Here is a 16,441-nt window from a genome sequence, read left to right as displayed (position 1 = left end):
CGGCCCGCAAGGTTTTGCTGGGGTTGTCTGTTCCGCAGTGCGCCCCGTGCAATACGATTCTTTTATACATGTTTTTGAGGTCACCGAATTGGTATTTTATCTAGACTACGCCCAATCCGTTGTTAGCGTTTATCTTCTATGACTATATGCAAAACAAAATAGTATGTTATTTGTTTAGTATTTATAAATTTATTACGTTGTGTTTGTTGATTAAGTTAAGAGGTTTAATTATAATTACATTTATATATTACATATAAATGTAATTATAATTATATATTACATTTACATATTTGCTCGCAGTCAAAAATTAATCTACATATTAAAAATTTATACTTAAAAGCAGAATCCTAGCTGCATTTAATTTTTATTAATTTAAGGCCATTTGTCCATTTAATCTACTCTCTTTTGTTTGAATTCTCAATTCTGAAAAAGAGTGTCTTACAATAAATGAATTATTCAAAAACAGAACAAATTCGAGACAACAAAAAACTAGTTATTGAATTTATTTAAAATAATAGCGTTACGAGTAGTTTAATATTGGGAACAATATTTTCACAAAGTTACGCTCGCCGCCCGCGCCGGCTTGCATCTGAAACAAGCACTCTCTAACGACTGTTTCACGTTTCGAGAATACTGTTATAAGATTTTCTCGACGAATTTTGAAGCTCATAAATTATTGCGAACACGTCAATATTACGTAAATGAAAATACTTTACCAAAAGGTGCTGAGACGATGGGATTGATACATATCAATGCAAAAACATGTTGTATTTACAATATTCTTAATCTATAACTATAATAATCATTATTGATAAAGAAAAATACAACGAATTTCAAAAGTTTAATGCTACCGGCATTTTCTCATTATATTGCGATACTTATTCGTTGAGCGAGTGAAACACCAAAAATCAATCTTAAATAATTATATGAAATTACAATTAAAAACACGATGGCATAAGTGATGTGTAAAGTGAATGTTGTCATCCACTCCCGAGATACGATTTCCACTGACTGACAAAATCTATAAAAAGCCTACGTGTGCAACTATTGAAATTATACATTATACAATAACTAAGTTATTCTTTCCAAATTTTGTTTGGCTTTTTCGATAATTATGCAATATAATAAATGAAACCAACACTGAGCAAGCTATGGGCATAAAAGTAACGGAGACGAATTAAAGGAAATAATGTTCAACATTAAATTAAGAGGCATCTTTTTGGGATTTGCCGTTTAGGTCATACAAAAAATTGTTAAAAGAAATAGGCAGTGGTGTTTTATCATCCGAGTTACCAATACCACTTACATAAGCTCTTTAATACCTACGACGACGTCGGGGAATTATCTAGAAATTATTTATATATATATATATATATAAAAATTTTGAAAACATTGCTGACTTGAGTTAATCTCTTAAGGATCAGACAATATACAGCTAATAAGTTGCCGATTGAGGCAATATGGTCGTCACGTAATCTATTTATAATGAAACTGTACCAAGTTGTGAAAGGTTGGTTGTGCTGTTGACGTATCGTCTAGAAAGTTCTCCCGGAATGACATACTTAGCCTGAGCATTCGCCTCCGTAAATCCATGCTTCGTTAGAATTTAATTCCTATTCTGAATCAAGCCACAAATTAGTGAGCCCGAATTGGATTGCTTTGTTAAATCTAAAACTTCATGTGAGGATAATATGAAAACAGCTTTTGTTTTCGTATTCAATTATATAAATGGATCTAATTAGTTGTTATGCTTACACAGCCTTAAGATTTAATTATGTTTTTCAAGCGTTTTGAAATTGTAATTCTCTTAAAGGTTACTTACATTGAATACTCTTGCAAATCCATTTAAGAAAATTCCAATCGGCTATGCAACACATATGAGCAGTGTTGGCCTAGTGACTTCAGCATGCGACTCACATACCGGTGTATGTGTGTAAGTGGTCGTAGGTTCGATCCCCGGCTGTGCACCTATGGAGTTTATTCTATGTGCGCATTTAACATTTGCTCGAACGGTGAAGGAAAACATCGGGAGGAAACCGACATGTATATGACTGAAAAACTCGACGACGTGTGTCAGGCACTGGAGGCTGATCACCTACTTGCCTATTAGATATAAAAATGATCATGAAACAGATTCAGAAATCTGAGGCCAAGACCTAAAGAGGTTGTAGTGCCACTGATTTTTTTTATGCAACACCTATATTTTTTTAATAACACTGAACAATAAACAAATATTTTAAGATGAATTTCATGACAAACAACATAGTGTATTATTACACGGTATTGCTTTATTACAGTTTGATAGATATAAAAAATTTAATCATACATAACACGTATTACATATTACATAACAAACTGGACTATATCCAGGACGTACTAGAGACGGTCAAGGTCAAAAGTAACCTGACAAGCATGCATGGTGAATGTCATGAAAGTGGTTAAAGTGAGAGCGGTATCTCAGGACTGTAGCGAGTGGAGATATATGGTACTATAAAAACGTGAATGATAATATTTCATTATTTCAATTTCTACGCGACGATAATACAAATTAAAGAGCCTTTCCAATATTTGATTCAAGTTCGCTTAGCCATTTTAATACATCGTTTAGCGTCTCCCCACACAATAAATCCCTTGTTTACTCCTCCCCACTTACTCCAACCCGACGTTAATCAGCTTCCTGGTCTAGAAATCTAGATTACCTAACGCCGTCTAGTCTAGATCTTTTGTTTTTCGCATGTTTTCACTTCTGGTCAAGTGCTTTGTTCGAAAATGTTTTAGAAACTTTGAACGACAGCACAATGAGTTCAATGCACTGGTTTTTGTCTAGGTCTTACCGTAATCTGAAAATCAGTTTTAAAAATTAACAGTTACAGTGAAAGCGTTTACCGTTAGGTATATGTTATGTTGTGAGTAACTTTAAAATTAAAAAAATAAATCAGTGGCGCTGTTTCATGATCATTTTTAAATCTAATAAGCAAGTAGGTGATCAGCCTTCAGTGCTTGACACACGTCGTCGACTTGTTGGGTCTAAGACATTTCGGTTTCCTCATGATGTTTTCCTTCACCGTTCGAGCAAATGTTAAAAGCGCACGTAGAAAGACAGTGAATTGGTGCACAGCCCGGGATCGAATCTACGATCTCAAGTATGAGAGTCGCACACTGAAGCCACTAGGCCAACACTGCTCGGTGTAACTTTAGCGAAGTGCATATCAAGCGACTCTCAACCCTGATATGAGTTAAAGCCAGGCAGTAGTGGACTTTATATGAAATCATTTTTTGAAACAAAATCTGTTTTCATATTTTTGTTGCACGTTGAAAATAAATGATCACGAAAGAGATGTATTTGAGTTAAGCTACAAAGCGCCACTGTATTGTTATTTTATTTATTAATACCATTAGTAACATTACCTTTGAGTGTATGGTAAGTCGAAAAAGTTGACACACAAAATCTGAACTAGTTATAATTCAAATTTAATCGTAAATTTACACGAACATGTATTTCCGTACCAACATAACCAAAAATGCTTTAAAAAGATTAGGTAAGAGGCCGGAACAATCTCTCGAGCCTCCCTGCCGAATGACCCTTAGCTTTAAAAATCCCCAAGAATTATAAAATAGAGGTTTAAATTAACAGAACTTTAAACAAAACAATTTCAAGATACATTCAAGTCGCGCGAAAAACTACGAACCAAGAGGAAAACGTTAACTCAATTTCGTAAGTTTAAATCTCTGAAGTGCAGTATTTTTAAGCTGTTCACATAAATTCTGCTAAGTATGTTTTGCTCATTATTTTTACAGACTAAGCTATCTGGTCACTGATGGTGTGAACGTGGAATTAAAATGATCACTCACTTTGGGTAATCTTAATATATATAAATCTCCTGTCACGATGTTTGTCCGCGATGGACTCCTAAACTACTTAACTGATTTTAAATTAAATTGGCACACCGTGAGAAATTGGTCCAACTTAAGAAATTGGATAGTTTGGATCTTTAATTATAGTCGCAATTTTATTTTATTGCTAATTATTTGTTTATTATTTGATACAATTCTAACAGATGGCGCTGTGTTAAAAGTACCAACGTTTCACATAAGCATAAGTTGTAACTTTCACATAAGGTCTCCTACCGTTTCCCTTGAATAGTTTACTACTATGTAATATAACCAAAACCTTAGCCACATCAACGCTTGGCCGAGTCTGCTAGTGTACTATAAAATACAAAATAATACTAGCATGTCCCAGCTTCAAACGGCTTAACTTTTTAAATTTTTGTGGAAATAAATAACGGTGAAGTTATTTTTGAAACATATGAGTTTCTCCAAACATAGAAACATACACATTTCTTATTTATAACATAAGTAAATTTTTACCCTATATTATAAAGATCGTCATAATAATAATACATTATACTACTTACTCCTAATCTAACATATATACTAAGATATCTTAAATTAAATTATTTGAACTCACCTGTAATTAGAACCTGAGACATCGGCTTAAACAAGTCTAACATTCCACTAAAACCAATTAATATATTATGCCGTGAACTTAAATTTCTCTCATGAACGTCTCAAATCGCGTAATAATCGAGGCCTACAAACGTAATAACGCAATAAATTCCTAACAAATTCCTCGGATAACGATATCCCTAATATCTATAATAATGCGTATATCCATAAAAGAACAATGCTTTACATAAAGCCAACGTGAGACGGCAATCCCGCGTCATACATGGAAATACTCTTGACATTCTAGTCACGTCTAATATTTCTTATTTTCTTTGTCTCATTTGTCCTCGACAAGGCTTTATCAGTGTTTTTGTAAAACTTTTTCACGGCTCTTCGTTAACACGTCCATAAAATTTTGTAACTGCCGCTTAAAATTAAATAATTATATAGTTGTCAAATTAGAATTTGGAATATCAAAATTTTCGTAATCAATTAAATGACATGTAAAATTTGAACATTCTTTATTCAAAATATGCAAAGAATAGTCGTGTTATTCAAATTTGGAATAATATGTGACTGAATATATAGATGGCCATAAGTTTTAAAGAAAATTATTTCTTATAAATGATGATTGTTTAGAGACATGATTTAATTCATAATTATCGTTAGACTATTTAACGAGTTCAAGACTGTGTACATTTTCATCCAATTTTATTCAGATGAAGTCACATACAAAAACATGATCATAAAGTGCCTTACGTCTGTATGAGGCAAAAAATAAAATACGAAAAGTAAACTGGTTGTGTAATGGATAAACAAAAGCCTATAAAGAGCCTAGCGTTCGTAATACTCCTGAGTTACGAGCTACAAGCTGCCTACTACCTAATACCTATTAAACTTGTAGGGGTCTGTTACATTCTCTGGTAATTGTTTAGAGACTTACAATGTTATGTTTAGCCTTATAATTTCTATTCTCGTACGTAGGCGGTGACGTAGCCCTGGCAACAGAAATAATTTAAAAATGGAATCGATGACGTAACTTTGGTAACAGAAATAATTTGAAAATAGAATCATTCGGTCATTAACTAAGGAAGACCTTTCGTCTAATACTCGGGTTGCAATTAGAAATAAGTAGTTAGGCACAATGTTATCATAATTTTGTTGGTATGTGTTATAGCATATTGCTTTTAGCAACAACTCGATTCTACGGCTACAATGACTGTGTTGACGTCATACCATGAAACGAAGTTATTTCGGCCTTCACACCAGCCAGTCAGTAGTTAGGCTGAATCCTACCTAGGTTGGAGGAAATGTTCATTATCTTTTCCTCCTCATAGCAATTAAGTGTTAATCAATGTAATCAATAATAATCATAAACGACGATGCTTGCTTAATATAGCAAGTCTATGTTGTCCAACCACTGTCTATAATACAGAAATAAGTACTTTTTGCCAAGTAAGAGGCAAAAGGAATTTTTATGAATCAAATGATATTCCTTAAAATGAGACAGTATTATAATTTTATGTTTAAAATAAATTATTGTTTAAATTTAACAACTTAATGTAGCTGGTGTAACATTATTGATGTCGAGTTAAAAATACTGTATGCATTTTCCACCGCATATTCAAAGAAAAATCTACGGGCTAATATAAGTGAACCCTTTGTACATTTCACCGGTATCGTTTCCATTTGATATTGGATAGCAATTTATTTATCATACATATTGCGGGGGCACCTAAACTGGCTACGGTGGCGTCCTCCTACTGGGAATCAAAGAAACGAACGTGTACTGGGTGTAAGTTCTAAATAAATATAAACATTCTGTGCCTAATTCAAAATTGTGTATTTTTAGTATGAAAGATAGATTCATACTCGTAGAGAGTAGTTTTTTATAGACAGAGACGGCCCTTAACCACACTCACTGGCAGAAGTCTCACTAGTGCATTGTCGGTTTTATAAGAATTGGTTCGCTTTCTTCTTTATTTTATTTTTTTATAGAACAGAGGGCAAACGAGCAAAAGGCTCACCTGATGTCAAGTGATACCACCCGCCACCCATGGACACTCTCAATGCCAGAGTGCTCGCGAGTGCGTTGTCGGCCTTTTAAGAATTGGTACGCTGTTTTCTCGAATGAGTCTAAGTCGAATTGGTTCGGAAATACTTCTTTATTGCAACTTATCGACGAATTTTATTTACCACACCACTTTTCCTCTCAGTGGTGGCGCTGTAGGAAATTTTGTCTTGGATATTTCTTGCTAAAATATCGTCGCCAGTGCGGGTTCTCACTGAGCGCATTCATGCTGCCCACGTCTCTGCTCACACAGGAACAGGCTGTCCGACAGTATTGAGTGTAATTCTGGCAAATTCATAATATTAAAAAGAAAAGCAAAAAAAAAATCTTATTTAGATCCATCGTCATTCGATTCAAAAGTTTTGTCGGATCAGTTAGATTGAAGATTTAAAAACTGTAAACTACTACTTTGAAAATGCACTATAACTTTGCACTTAACAACACTATACTTCATTTTTATTTTTTTGTAGTTGATTAAAATTTATACAACATTACAAAAACACAAATATGTGTTTCATATGTTGTTCAATTTCTTCATGATTCAGGCTAATAAATTTTATATGTATAATCAAATATGAATCATAAACTGAATGGAAATAAAATATTTACGACGGCTTGAGTAAGAAGCAATATTATTGTGACAACTTTTATCGAGTTAAACTTTTAATTCTCTGCTTCAATGAAAGAGGAGAAAAGCAAGCAGCTATTTGATAGCTTATAGGTTACTTTTCACTTTTATTCGCTTAAAGTTTATTGCGAGAATATTTAATACTTTTATGAAATTTTTATTAATATCGAATGCTACTACAAAGTTTTATATGAAACGGAGAGAAGGCCTACTTACTCTATGTACCTTACATTATAATTATAAACTCATTAATTATTAAAACACCTATCGAAGCTCTACAAATATTATAAGCTTCATCCCATAGACAATAGAATCTTATCAAATGAGTGTTTAAATATTATCTTGATGCCACGTAAATTATATCTTAGCGATGGGCAATAGGTCAGAACTGACTTTACGACATTTGATTGATGAATATCTTCGACTTTGAATTCTGAAAGTGAACCTACTCGTTTTAATTAAATTAATAGGTTATCCTAGACTTCTAATTAATAAACCCAAAAATACGTTTACATCTACCGAAAGATAGAATAATTTAAAATGAATATTTTAAATAATCCCTATATAGTATAACACAAAGCGGCTCACTGCCCTCTCATTTCCTACCCTCCTACTTTTAATTGGTCTTTCATTCTACGCAGAAAATCCGCATTATTTGTCTAATTGATAGTTTGAATGCAAGGTTTAATGAAATTGAAAACAAATGATCATATAATATAGTATTGTGTTTTATTAACATAGGTTTTACACATTAAAAGAAAACACTTTTTAAACGGGTTGAAGCTATGTATTAAAATGGAGGACACCGTGAGCAATTTCTGCAGAAACCCTTCATCTTTTAGTCGATACCAACTCCGGGAAAATAAATAGACATAATACAACTTTTTCTACAGCTGTGATACTTTTTTCACATTCAACACCTTTTCTCTTCTGTCACCGTGACCACGCATGCTAAAAAGCACGCGAAACTTCGGATAAATTAAAATTAAGTTAAATAATTTGAAGTTTACAATAATACATAGCTTCTATCCGGTAAAAAAATATTTCCTTTAAATAACCATAAATAGCTTCTATACAGAACTCATCAATATCAAATAATACTTATTCTTTGGAAACAAAAGAATCTTTAATATATTTACGCGGTGAACGTCAACTCCCATTTGAACATTTCCACGATATTTCCCATCTTCAATTTTAATCATGGCCAGGAAAATTTATTAAAAATTTTGCTCTATTTTCACTGAGATCGTCGAAGACCGATAAAAGCGGGAGCTGGGCAGAAGATTGCAATACACACCGTATTGGTATCGATAGCTTGCTTATTTTGTTAATGAAACGGTAATTTAGTGTTATTTGTTTCATGTCAATGGCTATTATTTAAATGAAACTTAGGAGTGAATACAAGAATATATATGATTATTATAATTTAATTATTTATGCATAAACGATTTTATTTGTTTGCGAACGTTTATTCTGAAATCATTCAATACGTACCAAAACGTCACGATTTCATCACTAAACACTAACTTTTCTATATGTATTGTGATTTGGGAACTTGTACACAATATTTATATGAATGTTTCAAATATTAAATGAAAAATAATAAGAAATATTGTAAGGATTTAATTAAAAACATATAGAGGATACAGAGATTTGTGATCTGCGAAAACGGATAAAAAATAACCCTTTCTCATATTACGCTTACGAATTGGATTCATACATATTTTGCAAAATATACATAGCACATATGTATATTTTTGGATATCTTAATCAATCAATCAATCAAAAATCATTTATTCATATAGGTAACATAATGTACACTTATGAACGTCAAAAAAAAGAAATATACATTAAATGATTCAAATTTTATATTTACTGCCAGTTCTCAAATCAAGGGCGTAGAACGGAAGAGAAGAACTGGCAATAAACTCTTTATAAGTTTCTCTCTTTCTAAGTTTTTTTTACACAATGTTTGTAAGGACCTGCTACTTACTAAATATAACTCCGGTAAGTTTAATGTTATTAATTATATCATTGTTAAGATAATTTTGATTTACCATTCATAAATTAACAGTGTTAATTTCATAAATATTTATTATTACATTGTAAACAGTTTAAATTATATAACCAAAATCAAATATATTTAGTAATCGCTGATTAGGACAAGAACTTATAAGGCATATTTCGATACGAAAATGTTTTTTACAAAACTTACACACATAGGGGCACCGACACGTAATAATTTAAGGACTTACCGGGTGGAAATTTAAAACTTCATTCTGTGAATTCCACACTTCTAAACCGAAGTTGGTTTAACTTAGAATTTATGTCGTGCGAGTGTTACGGTGCTAAGCACGAAGGAACATGCGAGTTAGCGTCGCATTCATCACGACGACATATCGCACCGTCACTCCCCGCATATGCACTGGCCGGAGCTACTCTTGTTTGTTAAATACACTTTGTGATGCTATCTTGAGATTGCATGGCCAAAGGAATACAGTGTTTAGTACGGTTTTAGTTGTATGACAATTCCTTTGGGAGGATTTAGATTAACGAAAAAAATAATTCGTTGATAGTTGTACCCAAACAGTAGATTGTATTTTTTTATTTATCATACATATCGGACTGAAGACAAATGTTTTCTTTTGCAAACTAGTGGATTTTCCCTGACAGATACGACCTCCAACAATTCAAAATTCGAGCGTACTCCTCCCTTAAAGGCCGGCAACGCACCCACTTAAAATGGGTGTCTATGGGCTGCGACGACTGCCTTTTTGGGCGTCCCGCAGGGTCGTTTGCCCCCCTATTATATATTAAAAAAAATATTTAATGTGCATAGCATTCGAAAAATAAATGAATATGACTATAAAATTGAACTGTCAAACAAAAGTCGAGCAATTTTGTTCACACTGAAAATAGTCATCCGAAAAAGTAATTTTTTACTTCACTGCGTATGCAATTATGAAAGTTTTACCTTAAATAAAAGGAAGATGTGATTTCATTTAAAAACTTATGCTTAAAAATTTGCACCTTTTGAGCTTTGGAAGAAAATGTAACTAACTTTTTAAATATATGATAAAGATGGCCGTGCAAAAAGTTGACTATTAAATAAAATTTAGTGGTGGATGTGACATACCAATTATTTTTTTCCCCAAAGTTACGTACTGTTCAGAAATGTTTTTATCAATTAAAGCATCAGATACATATACGTATGAGTGCGATACATATACGCCGTTTATTTATTATTTGTGTACGTAAAAAACATTGACAGTAGAAATTTATTCTTTATAGGCAAAAAGGGCAGAAGGTTTATCTCATCAGCAAGGGCTCATCTGATGTTAAGTGATAACGCCCATGGATAATATCGACGCGTTGTCATGAAAGTATTACTGGATTTTAATTGTGTGACCTATGCATAGATAACATTTGACAAAAAATAATGTCTGAGAATTATGTTATATTATATATTATACATATTATAATTATGAAATTATAAATTGGTTTCTTCAGTTTGTAAAAGCTTACAAACTGAAGAAACCAATTCATAATTTATTGAAAATAGAGACTTGTAAAGAATATAATTAGTCTAGACAACACTATAAAACATTAAGTGCGTATTGTATTCTCACTTAACAAATGCATAACTTCTAAAGACATTGGCATAGCTTCCATGTCGTCAAATGGAACGCGATAGTAGATGGCGCTTTTGGCGCTCACTTGGTAATAAAAACTTTCGTAATTACACTCATTTAGGCAAGTAATGCGTTGACGGGATGGCGTGCCAAATATTGCCATTTTTATAACACGATATTGCAATGTTCTTTAGTAAGTTTTAAGACATTGGAACCTCGTAACAGTGGTTCAATAAAATACTGTATCTGTACATAATAAAAATAATAAAGTCTTTATTTATTATAAGTACATTTTCTTTTCAAAGCGTAAGATTTGGAAACCCTTTAAAGTAAAAAGTACCTGTATAGGGTTCCCAGCTCTTCCATAAACAAACTTAATTACTTAAAATAATGACATTATTTAAACTATTTTTTGAACCGTTTCCTTTTTATTTTTTACATACTACACATGTAGGACTCATTTGATTCTAAAAATGTCATATGTGAATAAGTCAGTAAAACCATGCAAAATGCTCTTTTAGAATAAACAATGTTTAAGTCAATGCATAAATAATTTTTGTGCTTAAGAATCTTGAACAACGCTCGTTGGGTGCTTTTTGAATTAGCACGAAAAAACATTTTCTGTATTCGTGTTAAATGGAAAATCTATGCGTTTTTGTTGACGATTGACGATATCGTTTTGATGTATGTAATTACTTGACAAAAGTATCGAAAAGTTTTTACTATAGAGCACGAAACGTCGTGACTGTTAACTATAATTTCATATAAATGTTACACTGGGGATATAAATTTTACAGAGTAAATGTTAAACCAACTACGGGATAAGTAAGGTAAGGGATTAGTTTGCCTATTAAACTAGTTAATTAAGTCTGTAATCAATTGAACTTTCTAGTGTTCTTGTAATTTACTGTCAGTTAGATGTAGGAATTGTTTTTTGAAAGGCCGGCAACGCACTCGCGAGCCCTCTGGCATTGAGAGTGTCCATGGGCGGCGGTATCACTTAACATCAGGTGTCCTCCTGCCCATTTGCCCCCTGTTCTATAAAAAAAAAACTTGTTGACGATCTATCGTTTTAAGGAATCTCTCTTACGTACATTTTCTCTAAAATGTAATTCGTCATTATGATTACTTGTCACGAACCACAAAATCAAAGTGGATAATACTGCAGTAAAAACAAGAAACATTAATAATAATTTGTAAATAATTTGTTCCGTGAAATTATAATTCTCATCCGGACATGAGGGCGGTGTCAGGCAGTGACAGACGACGACTTGCTCGTAAAAACTTTTCTAATTATGTACATTTTGTAGCTAAGGAAGTAGCCACTCTTCACGTTTTGCAATTTTATATGGGATTATTGATTTACGACATGTTGCTACTAATTTGCAGTTTTAAATTTTTAATAGGCTTTCTAAGCTAGAAATTTAAAGGAAGCCTTTCTTCTAAATCATTGCCGGCTGTTTAAAATTCGACTCGGTGTTTTCTTGAATGACCCAAATTCTATTATGAAGTGATATAAAACCCTGTTTTATTCGTGGCGAAGCAATTACGAGTATTGCTCTAAAGACGTTGAAAACTGATACTCAGACGTATAAAAACGAAAGTTAAAGCGAGGTTTCTTATTCCTAATTGGGACTTATATCACACATAATCATCACCGAAACGTTTGACACTAAACTATATATTTTCGCCTTTTTAAATGTCACATGTTGTGTTTAATTGGGAGAAGCGATTCTTATGATTTTTTATATTATAGATTTAAAACTAAATCGTTGTCTTACACCATTTGTATTTAAGTTGTGTTCCGCAGTTTTATCTGCTTTAGTTCGGGAAGGATGTTACTTAGCTTTTTATCCGAAATAATAATAACTTTTATATTCAGATTGGTATTAATATATAAAATTGCGCATCAAGAAACTTAGTAGGATATGGTAAACTATTGAAAGCAGATATGAAGATTGAAGAAAGTTCGCAGCTCTGACATAACAGTGTAGTAATTTTCTCCGTCCACCGTAAACAAGTAACATAACTTTTAGAGGGTACTTGCACACTACTCCTCAGGATACTTTACAGTGAAACCTTTCGTCAAATGGTGTTGTGAGATGAAACGTGGAGTTTTATGTTTTCTTGTCAAAATATTGAGCTGAAAGCCTTCAGCAGTGTTCACTAAATGTAGTGCAGGATTTTCAAAATTCCCTCCTCATTCTGATCCGCATTTGGTTTACATTTTAGTTTATACAAGACATTTAGGCGCATATTTGTATATTTAAAATGAAGGATAGAAGATATTAAATCTTACAGATCGGTTGGTTGTATATGTTATCTTGATACTTGAGTTGAGTTTTGGATCGTACATAATTGTAGGAAATTATTAACATTTCAGTGTATGAGGGAAACATACACTGAAATATTAATAATATACTTGTCGCAGGCTCTAATAATACATTATTTGAAACTAGGAGTGTGATATATACTTTGCTTATAATTTGTTTTATTGGTAATAATTCAATGAATTATTATGACTTCGAGGCCTTTGATTATTTTTTAGATTGCGGTAATAACATTTAATTTTGTACCCCCATCATATCATAAAAAAACATATCAGTCTAATTGGACCATTTCAACTAATGTCACTTATTAACAAATTGGTATCACAATTCGAAAAAGACAATGGAGTATTTTACGCATGAGTAGGTCAATCTAATATACTAATTAAATACACAATGTTGTTTCTAGATAATTAATACAATAGGTGACAGGTAAATAAGTCGGAAGTCCACGCCCACCTACGCAGTAATGTCTCATTTGACTATAATAGTCTGCAACAGGGCCATTATGAGAGATTAATGAAAATTGAAACACTCCGAGGTCAATATTAGGCCAAATATATCTCAACGGGACTCCGCAAATACAGATAAATGTCTACTAACTTCATGTGATGTAACTAACGCAATTATTGTAACTAGAGCGTCCCCTCCAATCATAATTTATACTTAATACTGAGTTAATATTAATATTTGCCGTTTAAACTTGGAACATAAACAGACGATAAATTAATGCAATCCCGACATTAGCCACCCGATCCTCGCAATCAATCTCGTGGACATTTAAAACTGCTGTAAAATAGGTGCACTCAACGTATTAAATTCGCGCAATGAGTCACTGGGCGGGCGTCACTATGCATCTTAAAAAGCGACATTTAAACGCCCCCTGTAATATGAGTAACGGCTTATTTGGACATAAATTGTTGGACTCGTTCGTCAAACGACTCAATGAATGATGCAATCTGTTAGAGTACGCTCGATTCAAGTCGCATAAACAAATGTCATTTGGATTCGAGTCATTTCTTGGTTCTAGCTGGGGCTACAATTTGTTTACATTATTGATGTCCACTGTGTCTACGTAGGTAAGTTACTCGTAGCGTAGCAAATACGAACGAATTCTGCGGCTTAACTGTATGCTGACATGCAATAAGTAAACGATAAATATTTGGTATATGTTTATAATGTAAATTATAACAAAAATTATTACATTTTTAAAAAAAATTTAAAAATGTAATATTTAAATCCTATAATCATATTTCTAAATTTACTATTTATTCTATTCTATTAAACCTAATCATAGTTTATAACGATATATTGTATTCTGTAGTAGTTTAAAAAAATAATTCTAATCACTGGTAATGTAGTGGCCTTAAAATATTATTATACAAAATAATGAAAGCTCTAGTTCTTTGTTAAAGTCTAGCAACATGTGGAAATATTTCCAATTGTGTAACGTTCATGTTAGTGAAAATAGAACGGAAATAAACTGTACAAAAGGTAATGTGCACGAATAACAAAATAATCTTGCAATCCAATAGCATGCACATTATCTGCTGTTTGTTTTTAATTTCGTATTTTTATAAGGGCGAGTTCAGATTAAAAAGCGGGAATATCTTTTGTGGATGCTATTCATCATAGCAGATGATTAATCAACGCGGCCGCCGGCATTTTGAGCGCGCATTAATGATTGCGAAGGTTTTTCTTGGGCTAGCACGTGCCGCGAACCGATTTAAGCCCCTCTTGTTTCACAATTTACGCCTTTGATGATTTTTACGAGCGCTTCAATTAATTACACAAATTTTATTTCAGTTTCCGTGCGCTTGGAGCTAAATGAAGTGTAATCGACTGTACCTTCAAATGTTGAGTTGAAGGAAAACTGGCAGCTATCTGGAAAAAAGAAAATCCTGTTAATTCACAAGGCTTATTAAAACTAAGTAATGACAGTGTTCGGAGTGAATAACCGTTTATAGTTGAGTGGTGAAAGAAAAACATGGGGGAGGGATTGCGCTTTTATTGAAACCAATCTCACCACTTGCCGCGACTGACTGCGTTCCGGGTTGAATGCACGTAATTGCTTCGTCATTCAGATGATCGCAGCTCCACCCGCTTGTCTTGTTGACTGTACTCGCAGGCACTCGCTTTGTGCACGCAGCCTTACCTCCGCTGACATGTGCTATTGTCTAGGGAGTTTCGTCGCCCGCTTTTATGACGGCAACAAGTTTCAGCTCGCATTTTAACAAAACCTTTTTTTATATTTTTCCCCAGTAAAATAAAGGCATCCCTCAAAATACAGCCTAATTCCTATTGACAAAACTAGTGCGCCCGTTTGAAATATTGTCAGGATTTTTCTCGCTAACAAAATAAATAATAACGCGTCCTGGCCGAGCGTTATTTTATCAACGTATTTTTATTAACGAATCATAACGGTAAAAACATTTTAATACCATAATTAAGTAAGAACGCTGCCTAGAATTTCTTAATTTAAAACGCTCCTTGATACTTAGTTGTTTCTCGAAGAAATTTAATTTCATTTCATAACTTCTTTCATCTGTTTAACAATATTAAGTGCTCGACTTTATCTCGGGGGAATTGACGTAAAGGGTCGTTTAAGATCTTGTAAACCTTAGATTTTTATCCCTTTTTAATGACGGAAGACTAAAAGAATAGACCTGGATCTGTCAAACAGTAATAGGGTAATTTGAGGCGCACAAAAGCAAGTAGGTTAGCGATGCAGTGCCCGCTTTTGTCTGTTCCCGACTTATTCCTATTTTCATTTCGAAAATTGCAAGAAAGTGAACGTTAAAAGAAAAAAGATAAAATGAAAGTACAGTCTGTGTTTTAATGGGTTAATTAGCCGGCGATCCTCCGGTCGGAGCTTTAATTAAAATGAAAAATTTTCGTGACTAGACTGAGAGAATTAATTGCTCACTTCCCTGAAACTATTCAGGTGAGAAGTGTAAATAAGCATTCGCAGCAACGTCAATTATATAATTATAGAAAAACTTCACTATTAACATAAAAATGTTCATGTATATAAGGCTAATGAAAGGTAAGCCGGAAGGTCAATTAGTACTTGGAATTAAGTCAAGTGGATTCAAGAAATACATTTTTATTCCCAACATCTATCATTACACATATTCTACGACTGTACCGTGTAATCTTACATTTTATTGAAATATATATTTCGATAAGATTATCATTAATATTCGCTACAATGAAATTAGGCATCAGGTGTGAAAAAATGCTTCTATAGAAAAATAAATGCCTTTTGAATTTGCCTTATTATATATTTAGTATTGATAACTTTATTTATTATGGTATGGTATTTTTCGAGGGC

The 16,441-nt window shown here is 32.9% G+C and overlaps 1 protein-coding gene across 1 annotated transcript in view; it reads right to left on the bottom strand.

Annotated features, from left to right (window-relative positions):
- Nucleotides 1-14,973, bottom strand: part of LOC110991400 (protein muscleblind) — a 158,907-nt gene extending 143,934 nt beyond the window's left edge. Inside the window, exon 1 of the mRNA XM_045631649.1 lies at nucleotides 14,956-14,973. The gene's annotated coding sequence lies outside the window, so the exon portion shown is untranslated. The remainder of the gene's footprint in view (nucleotides 1-14,955) is intronic.
- Nucleotides 14,974-16,441: the final 1,468 nt, after the last annotated feature.

The sequence above is a fragment of the Pieris rapae genome, chromosome 16 (genome assembly GCF_905147795.1).
Source record: "Pieris rapae chromosome 16, ilPieRapa1.1, whole genome shotgun sequence".
NCBI lineage: Eukaryota > Metazoa > Arthropoda > Insecta > Lepidoptera > Pieridae > Pieris > Pieris rapae.
The sequence above is the reverse complement of the archived record's forward strand: the minus strand, read 5'-3'. Positions and strand labels throughout refer to the sequence as shown.